Source organism: Pteropus alecto, unplaced genomic scaffold (genome assembly GCF_000325575.1).
Source record: "Pteropus alecto unplaced genomic scaffold, ASM32557v1 scaffold5, whole genome shotgun sequence".
Taxonomy (NCBI): Eukaryota; Metazoa; Chordata; class Mammalia; order Chiroptera; family Pteropodidae; genus Pteropus; species Pteropus alecto.
In genome coordinates, this window is record NW_006441953.1 from 11,655,867 (window position 1) to 11,664,727 (window position 8,861).

Below are 8,861 nucleotides of genomic sequence, written 5' to 3' on the forward strand. Positions count from 1 at the left end.
TCAGACAACACTGAGCATGTTCAGGGTGGTATGGCCGTAGACTATATCTTTGTTCTTAAACAAATGTAAAGTAAAACCTTCAGCTTCCTTCTGTGTGTCTGAAGTATAAAGAAGGAAGAGGAGGTACAAAATACTTGTTTTGGAAAGTAAGAAAGTAAACATATTCATTAAAGTGAAGGAAGATACCTGCAAAACAATGAGTACAGGAACCAAATCAAAGGATCACATAAAGAATTACATGAATCAGAGATCAAGATGGGCAAATAATTTAAGTAGTTATTTAAGAGGGTCAGAAGAATTAGAGAGAGATTTGGAATTTTGAGGGTGGCTTCTAAGGTCCTGCCTTTCTGTATAAGACATGTGCTCTCTGGCCCAGAATAATAAGTGAAGTCTCTAATTAGGACTGTAAGTCACCTCACACAGCAGGCAAAATTTTCAGTTATAAAACATACCTATTTTATATTGAAGACAATTGCATAGCTTACATGATTTTTATCCACTGAACCATGCCTCAGAGGTTCAGAGGTTTGTTTAGTATAAGATATCCTTTAGGTATAGAATATCCTATAGATGTGGTCTTTCTTTCTAATAAATATAATTAGTCTATTTACTTGGAAGTCCAGTTGACAAGAATATTAGCATAGATTCATGCTCTCTTTTCTTCCCTCGACACAAAGGGGTTTTTCCACATTCCCAAGGAAGCAAAACAATCATTAGATAACTGTTTTAACTCCTTGTTCCTCAGTGCTCATTTGCAATTTATACACCTACAGATTTTAAGTAAGAGAAGTCATTATGTTTTTGTTGTTATTTGTTTCCTTGTTTGTTTTATAAAAGTAGTAAGGTTAATGGCCTGGATGTGTTGACAAGATTTTTAAAATATTGGAATGAAGGATCCTAGAGTAAAAGTGCTTAGGATATAGCAGTCTAGTGGTGCAGTGATTAAAGTTAAAACTTTAGAGGTGGTGCAGTTATTGGTGGTAATAAATTTAAGATAACTATGAGGCTGGAATGTAGAAGTAGAATAAAGGAAAATATTATGGGATATAAGTAAACCAAAGAGTCGATAATCTGAGTTGAAGGGAAATTTCTCTTTCTATTTCTCTTTGCCTATAGATGATAGATAGATGATAGATAATAGATGATTATATGATAGATGATAGATAGATAGACAGACAGATGATAGATGATATAGAGATATAGATTTCCTTCAACTGAAACATAACCTAAAAATTATCATAAAGAAGTTAAAATAGATTGTGTCTTCATTGAACTTTTGTGAAATATTTTTGAGTTAAATGTCTCGAAACTCGTAATCAATGTTATAATTCTAAAGGCATAGAGCTTTTAGGGCTGAACCATATTTTCTTTAATGAAATCTACCTTTCAATGTTTATTCATAAGGTCCTAATTAATTGTCAAGTGCAATCTATCAAAACAAATTGGAACGTATTTGCAGAACATTGTGTAGAATTTGACCTTCACCAAATTTTTCCTCGCTAAATCTTACTCCTACTACTTTGAAAATGCTCTCTTAAATTACATATATTTCTCAATTGTCTTTTATGTCATGGGGAAATACAACTACGAGAACTAAACAATAGGTTTACATTCTGTATTTAATAATCAGGCAGTCCTCTTCCACTCGATAACCCCAGATATTATATACTGTTTTTATAGAAGTAAAGAAAATATAACTTTTAACATCTAAATGGAATATTCCAAAATGCTTTTCCTCAAATGAAACATGAAGGATTGTGGCAACACTAAGGAACATGAGAAAAGGAAAAAACAAAACAAAACAGAATTCCAGGATTTCCGTAGGCAACATATATTGGGGAAGAAGGAGACTAGTAGTTGCAGCAAAGTTAGGTATTAGGTATATGAGATAAAGCAAGAGAGGGAACTGCTCAAATGAAAAAAATAATCCTTCATAGAAAATTGGAAAAGTTATACTTTTTCAATATCCAAAATGGATTACTCTGAAATGAAATGATTTCAGTCTTTGATTGAAATATCAGAAAGATATATTAAAATCCTTAAGTTCAAAAATTGAAGGGAGAAAAATGAGCCAGGTAATTGATCACCATTTTGACACCAAAAGAAATAGAATTTTAAGGAAGTCTAAATTCATTAAAGGTCTCAGAATCAGAAAAGTATTGATAAGTGTTCCAAAGAAAATGAATATCTATGAATTAGATCCGGTGTGAGGTTAGCAGTAAGAATTCAACAGGAAGAATTCAACAGGCTGAGATTTATGACCAGATCGAGGAAGATCATTGACAGGAGAACAATGGAAATATAATTATGCTAGATGGTGTAATAATAAAAATGTAATAAAAAGGTCAAAGGCTTATAGACTCATAAAACATTTTGAAAGGCGAACAATTTATATTATATTAGCCAGACAAGAAAAAATATGAATATAGTGTTGCTACTTTTTCTAAAGTTTAAGAAAGTGCTCTTTGCTAACCCATGCAAAATTGAAGTGATATGTATGCTAGGACATTGCTCAGCAAAACTATTTGATTCTAATAGAAATAAAAGCAACAATGTTGGCAAATGGAAGTTGATAAAAACATAGGAAAATAATGGCCTAGTGTAATATTATATTAAAGTCCCTTTAATTCTGAAGCATTATGTTGATCATAACAGTGGTTAACAAATATTTTTTTGCTAAAATTTAGTAAAGAATTTTAGACTGACAGTAAAATTTAAATTGAGATTCATTATAAGGGTAAGAACATATGTATTTGCCTAAAGAATTTTGCACATTTAATATCATTGCTATAGTAGCATAGCAAGACAAACAGAATGATCTTTTTAGCCCCCTTACTACCTCATACACACTCATACACACAAATTATATATTCCTTTTACACACTTTATTTCATATTTGATATTTGCATTTTATATATCAAACGGACAGAATATATTATTAATCGATACCAAGAGTTACAAACTCCTATAAACCAATAATACAAAAGATAAATAACACAAATGAAAAATAAACAAAAGTCATGCAAAATTAGTTCACAGAAGGGAAAATACCAATTGCCAAAATAATTTGAAGAAAGGCTAAAATCTCAGTGATAAAATTACTTTTAAAATAGCATTTTATACATTTTCTATTGGAAGTAATTAATAACTTGATATCAAATTATAAATTAATTGTTATAAATTAATAATATCAAATGCTGGAGATGATGTGGATCAGTGGGGCTATTAATTCATTTCCGAGGGGTAGGAAGCATAGAATGCTCTAGATATAAATTAGTACTATTTTTTAGGTTGAGTAGCCACATTTTGTACTATTCAACAATTATACTTCTTGGTACAACCAAGATAAATTTTACCATACCTGAAACAAGAGACAAAGTAAAAGATATTTATACCATTGTTCTGTCAGTCTAAAAAAAGAACCTGGAAAAATTCAAATACTTGATAGGAAAAAATACACTTTTTTAATGTATACATAATTTTTAATGTACATATAATGTGTGTATACATTTTCATGTAATGTATATCTTATGGTGGGGTAATTATGCAAAAATATGGATGAATTCTAATAACAATGTTGAGTTGCCAAAGAGGAAGTAGAGAAGAAAGAATGAAATATGGTATTAAATACTGTTCAAAACTGAATCATGTGCCATTTGAATATACATATATGTATAATAAAGCTTTAAAAATTCAAATAGGAAGGAAATTGTGACATCAAACAACAGAAAAATCTCTGGAGAGGTGGTAGGTTCAGGGGGAGGGAAGAGAAAATTGGTAGTTATAAGAGACAGGTAATTTCATAGTTGTTTGAGAAGTAGGTTCATGAATGTGAATCATCACAAATTTTTAATTAAATCACTTATTCACTCTTCCAAATAACAGCACCATATATATAAAATAAGATGAATCTAATTTAATCAGAAGAAATCTGTGATTTCAATTCATGTATTTTATAGAATTAGGAGGTAAATATACAAAAAAATAGGAGAGTAAAATTTGCCATCAACGTTTTTACGTTGCTTTAGTTTGTAATCGTTAAATGTGTGAATAAGCCTTCAAAGGTCATCTTTTCAATGTTTTAAAAGTCAAGTTTTTCAAACTTTCTTAGCCTCCCATTTCACATGTGGAAAATTAACATAATGATGATATCAATTAGCTCAGTTATTTGGGTCATTAAATGTAATTGGGCATATGAAAAATAGGACAGTGTATTCTCTCAGTAAATATTAATGTTACAATCCCAAGCAGTAGCAGACATTCTTCTCCACTAACATTAAGTGAAGATATTCTATATTAAATCAAATGTTTTGGGTTTCAAACATTTTCTATTCGGTAAGCTCCTCCTTCCAATGATGTCCTTAGATGAAAATCACACATGGCTTAGTTGTTTGTAACATGTGATTGTACCATGTATAGCATTCAGGGAGCTCAGACAAATACCATTACTTCCTCCATAATGATGCAACTTTTATGATTCATTAATATAATCTAGTTATAAGCTATTGACTTAGAAGATACTGAAAAGATCAAGTAAAATGAAAAAGTAGAATCGAACAGGAAAAATTCCCTGATTAATGTGGAAAAATGTGATATTTACTTTCAAGATACTTACATACTTGAGATGGGCTGGGAGGAGTTCATAAAAGCATTAGCTTGAGGAAGATATAGTGAGAAACTTAACACAATTTTTATATATCTGTCCTAGAAAAAAATGAGTTGAATTACAAAACAGCTCACTTGATTTTCTGGAAGTTGTGGTTCAAGCTTCTGTCTATAGGAGCTAGCTCATTAAGTGTTCTAATTATTTTAAGTACACACAATACGTACACAACAACAATACGCATTAGCCAAATGAATAAAAATAAGAAAGAATAAAATGTATCAATAGCTGTGGATGAACTATATATATTTTTCTTTTTCTTATTTTATTTTTCTTTGATGCTTGAAGCCACAGTTCATGTAATTTTAAGTTTAATCTTTATATTCAATATCATCATACCCCTCCAGGTTCTTTCCTGTTCATAATTCATATGATTAATTTTGATCTCTGGCCTCATTACTGAACATTCTGGCATTTTAATCACATTAGCTACATATTTAGCCTGTAAACTCTACCTAGGAGATTTTGAAGGATAGCATAAATTGAAATTCACAGTTTCTCTTTGTAGTAATTTGTGTCTGCTACAAATTCAGAGACTGTGTGTTATTTAATTTGGTTTACGTAATTATATATAACCTCATTTTATTCTGAAAAGTCTCTTTTAGTCCATTTAAATGATAGGTTTTAATTATTTTTCTGTACAAGTACCTTTAACTTTTGGCCTATTAAAAACTAACAGTAAATTGAAAGTTTTCATAGCTAAGGAATGAATTCTAAAAATTATATAGAAAAAACTGTAATAATAAGATCTGGATTGTATGATTAAACCTTAAAGTGCATCAAAATTGGTTTAAAAGTAATATTTTTTATGTTTTCATATTTATTACTACCAATCGTTTATTGGTAATTTTAAAATTATTTAATAACTCTTACTCCATCTCTTCATTGCATTGTATATACTTCTTGGAAAGTATTTATTTGTGTCCATTTCTTCCAAAATTTACTACTGAATATACCATTGATTCATTCATAAAATTTTAATTCTAAGGATAATTCAACACAAACAAATTAACTAATCTTAGGGAGACAATAATAAGATTATTTGAAATGTTTTCAATTATCAGTGTGAAATGAACCAAATTATATAGTATTATCTAAAAGTCATTTGTTAAAATTAATTCTCTTCAACCCTCTTTTTAAATGCTTATTTCCTAGCCATATTGCTCATCTAATATTGTTACTTATAATTCAGTCTTTACAGTGTATTTATCTTACTTTTATGATAAAAATGCATAGGTTCCTTATTAAAAGAAGAAATAAACAAGATGTCTAATAACACAAAATGATTTGAAATTATAATCGACTTTCACATTACTGCTAAAAGAGAAGACTATGACTATTTTCCAGTGGATCACTGAGTTTTTCTCTCTGTATATCCGTTTTTATATTTATTCTTAAATTTTAAATAGTCTTTATTACCCTGTTTACTAATCTTTTATTTTACAATGTCTAATCTCCAGTATTGTTGTTTTAATTTCAGATATTATAATTTTCTTTTATTATTATTATTATTTATACTTACAGTACCTGGTCTTCCTAGGTGGTCTCCCATCTAAGTACTAACTGGGCCCGACCCTGCTTAGCTTCCAAGATCAGACATCGGGCTTGTTCAGGGTGCCATGGCTGTACACCATGGATGTGGCTCTGCTGGGGCACAAACCCAGGACTTTCTGCGTGTAAAGCAGACGTGCTAATCGCTACACTATGGAACCACATCCAGATATAATTTTCTTTACGTTAAATTCCCTTTGGTTATTTTCTATATCTTTCAATTCTTTCATCATTATGTTCATGTCTTCCTTTAAATGCTTGTTTATAATAATAACAATTTTAATTAACTTGTCTGGTAATTCTAGCATCTATATCATTTCTGGCTCCAGTTTTGTAGACTTATTTTTCTTATTATAGATCACATTTTCCTGCTTTTTCTCATATCTAGTAACTATTTACTTAATGATGGGCTTATATATTTTACATGAAGTATTTTGATTTTGTTGTCTTTCTTTAAGGAGTATAGGACTTTTATCAGGTAAGCAATTATATTTCAGTTAAATTTGATAGATTTGTCTTGTCTTTATTAGGAAATGTCTAGAGTAGATTCTACTCTAGATAGTTAAGCCCCTATATTAAATTTGACCCTTATTTTGTCTCTAATGAATGCCCTGATGTGTACTATAGCTTATGAGAACTTGCAAAATTATCAACAATTTGTGAGTTCTTGGGCTTTGTTAGCTCCTGGCTCCCACTTATGCCTTGCTCATCCTTATTGATTTTTTTCTATGTATGCATATCATCATACTCTATAGGGACTCAAGAACAACCCTAAACGAATTTCTGCAATTGGATTTTTTTTAATTACTTTTTTATATAGTTCCCTTCTCTCTAGGATTCTAACTTGAAACCTCTATATTTCTCAGACCTTTGGTCTTTTAAATCTGAAATAAATTTCAGCTTCTTGTACCCAGTACAATCGCTGTGTTCTGCTTGGGGTTTTCATCTCTGTTTAGAATTCATAATGTGCCTCTATACAGAAGGAATGGAGTATCAAGGGATTATATCATTTACTTTATTTTCTTATGAGTCATAGTTCTACACTGTCTATTATACAATAATAAAATGATTGTTTTATATATTTTGTGTAGTTTTCATACTGCTTATAGAGGGTAAAATTCTGCGATAACCAAAAGCTTTACAATATTTTTAGAAAGCAACGATGCATATCTGGAAATTTTTTTCTAAAATACAATGATTGGATAAAAAAAAATATGTGGTACATATATACAGTGAATACTACTCAGTCATAAGGAAAGATGAAATACTGCTGTTTGTTACAACATGGTTGAATCTTGAGAATATCATGCTGAGTAAAATAAGTTAGATGAAAAAAGTCAAGAACTATATGTTTTCACTCACATGTAGGATATAAAACTGAAAGCAACAAACAAATAAGTCAAACAAAAAAACAAAAACCCATAGACACAGACAATAATATGGTAGTTACCAGAGGGGAAAGTGCAGGATGAGATAGAAAAGGATTATGGGGGTCAAATACATGGTGATTAAAGGAGATTTAACTGGAGATGGTGAATACACAATGAAATATTCAGATGGTGTATTATAGAATTGCACAGTGAAACCTATATAATCTTACTAACCAATGTTACCCCAATATCTTTAATAAAATTAAATATAAATTTTAATAAAATAAAATTAAATATAATAAAATTAAATTTTCATACATATATACATATGCATGAAAATTGCTAGGTTGTCAAAAGATACAGTTTTAGTTAATTTAAATTCTTAAAGAATATGTTTTGGGTATTTGGATTATGTATTATTTATTGGATAAGACATATTTAATATGTAGCATGCATATTCAACAGCTTTGGAAGAATCCGAGCTTAGTAATTGTTTGCCTTTTAATGGAGGAAATATCATTATGAAGATTCAGAGTCTATGGGAGAGAGGAAAGGGATAAAATGTTGATAATTTCTATAGTCCTTTTGTTGTTTTCAGACTGGACCAAGATAGAAGAAGTACAGTAACCCTATATTTGAGATTTTTAAATTTAACTTACTTATGATTTATCTTGAAAGAACAGTAGCAGAAAATATGTACAGTATCGCCACAAAAACACCGGTAGGAATTAGCTTATTTAAATATGTTTGTAAATATTTTAAGAAATACAAAGCATATTGGTTCAGCCAGTTTAACGCTGACAATTCCCTAACACAACACAAATAGGAGAAATGAATGTTGTGACAGATAAAATCAGTGAGAGCCATTTTCTGACCAAATGAGTTTATTTTATTATAAGAAATAAGTTCATTTTATATTTTATAATAAACATAACTTAAATTCAATTAATTTTCCAATGAGAGGGAGTTTTTAATCCTGGTAATAGCTGCCTCAAAGAACAATGAAAACGTTTATTTAAGATTTGTTCAAAGTTTAGATTGGTGATGTGGACCCCCACCCATCAAAAAAAAGGATGTGCCCTATTGAGGCAGTACATTTACTTTTTCAGATAATACAGGTCAGTATTATACTATCTTTTTTATTTTCATTTTTCAACTGACACCATAGAAGAAAGAATGGATATAAATTTAATTTTTGCCATGAAAGTTGGTCCTGCTCTATTTACATAGAGCTTCAATATGATTTTACATGTAAAGTGTCTGATAGTCATAATACA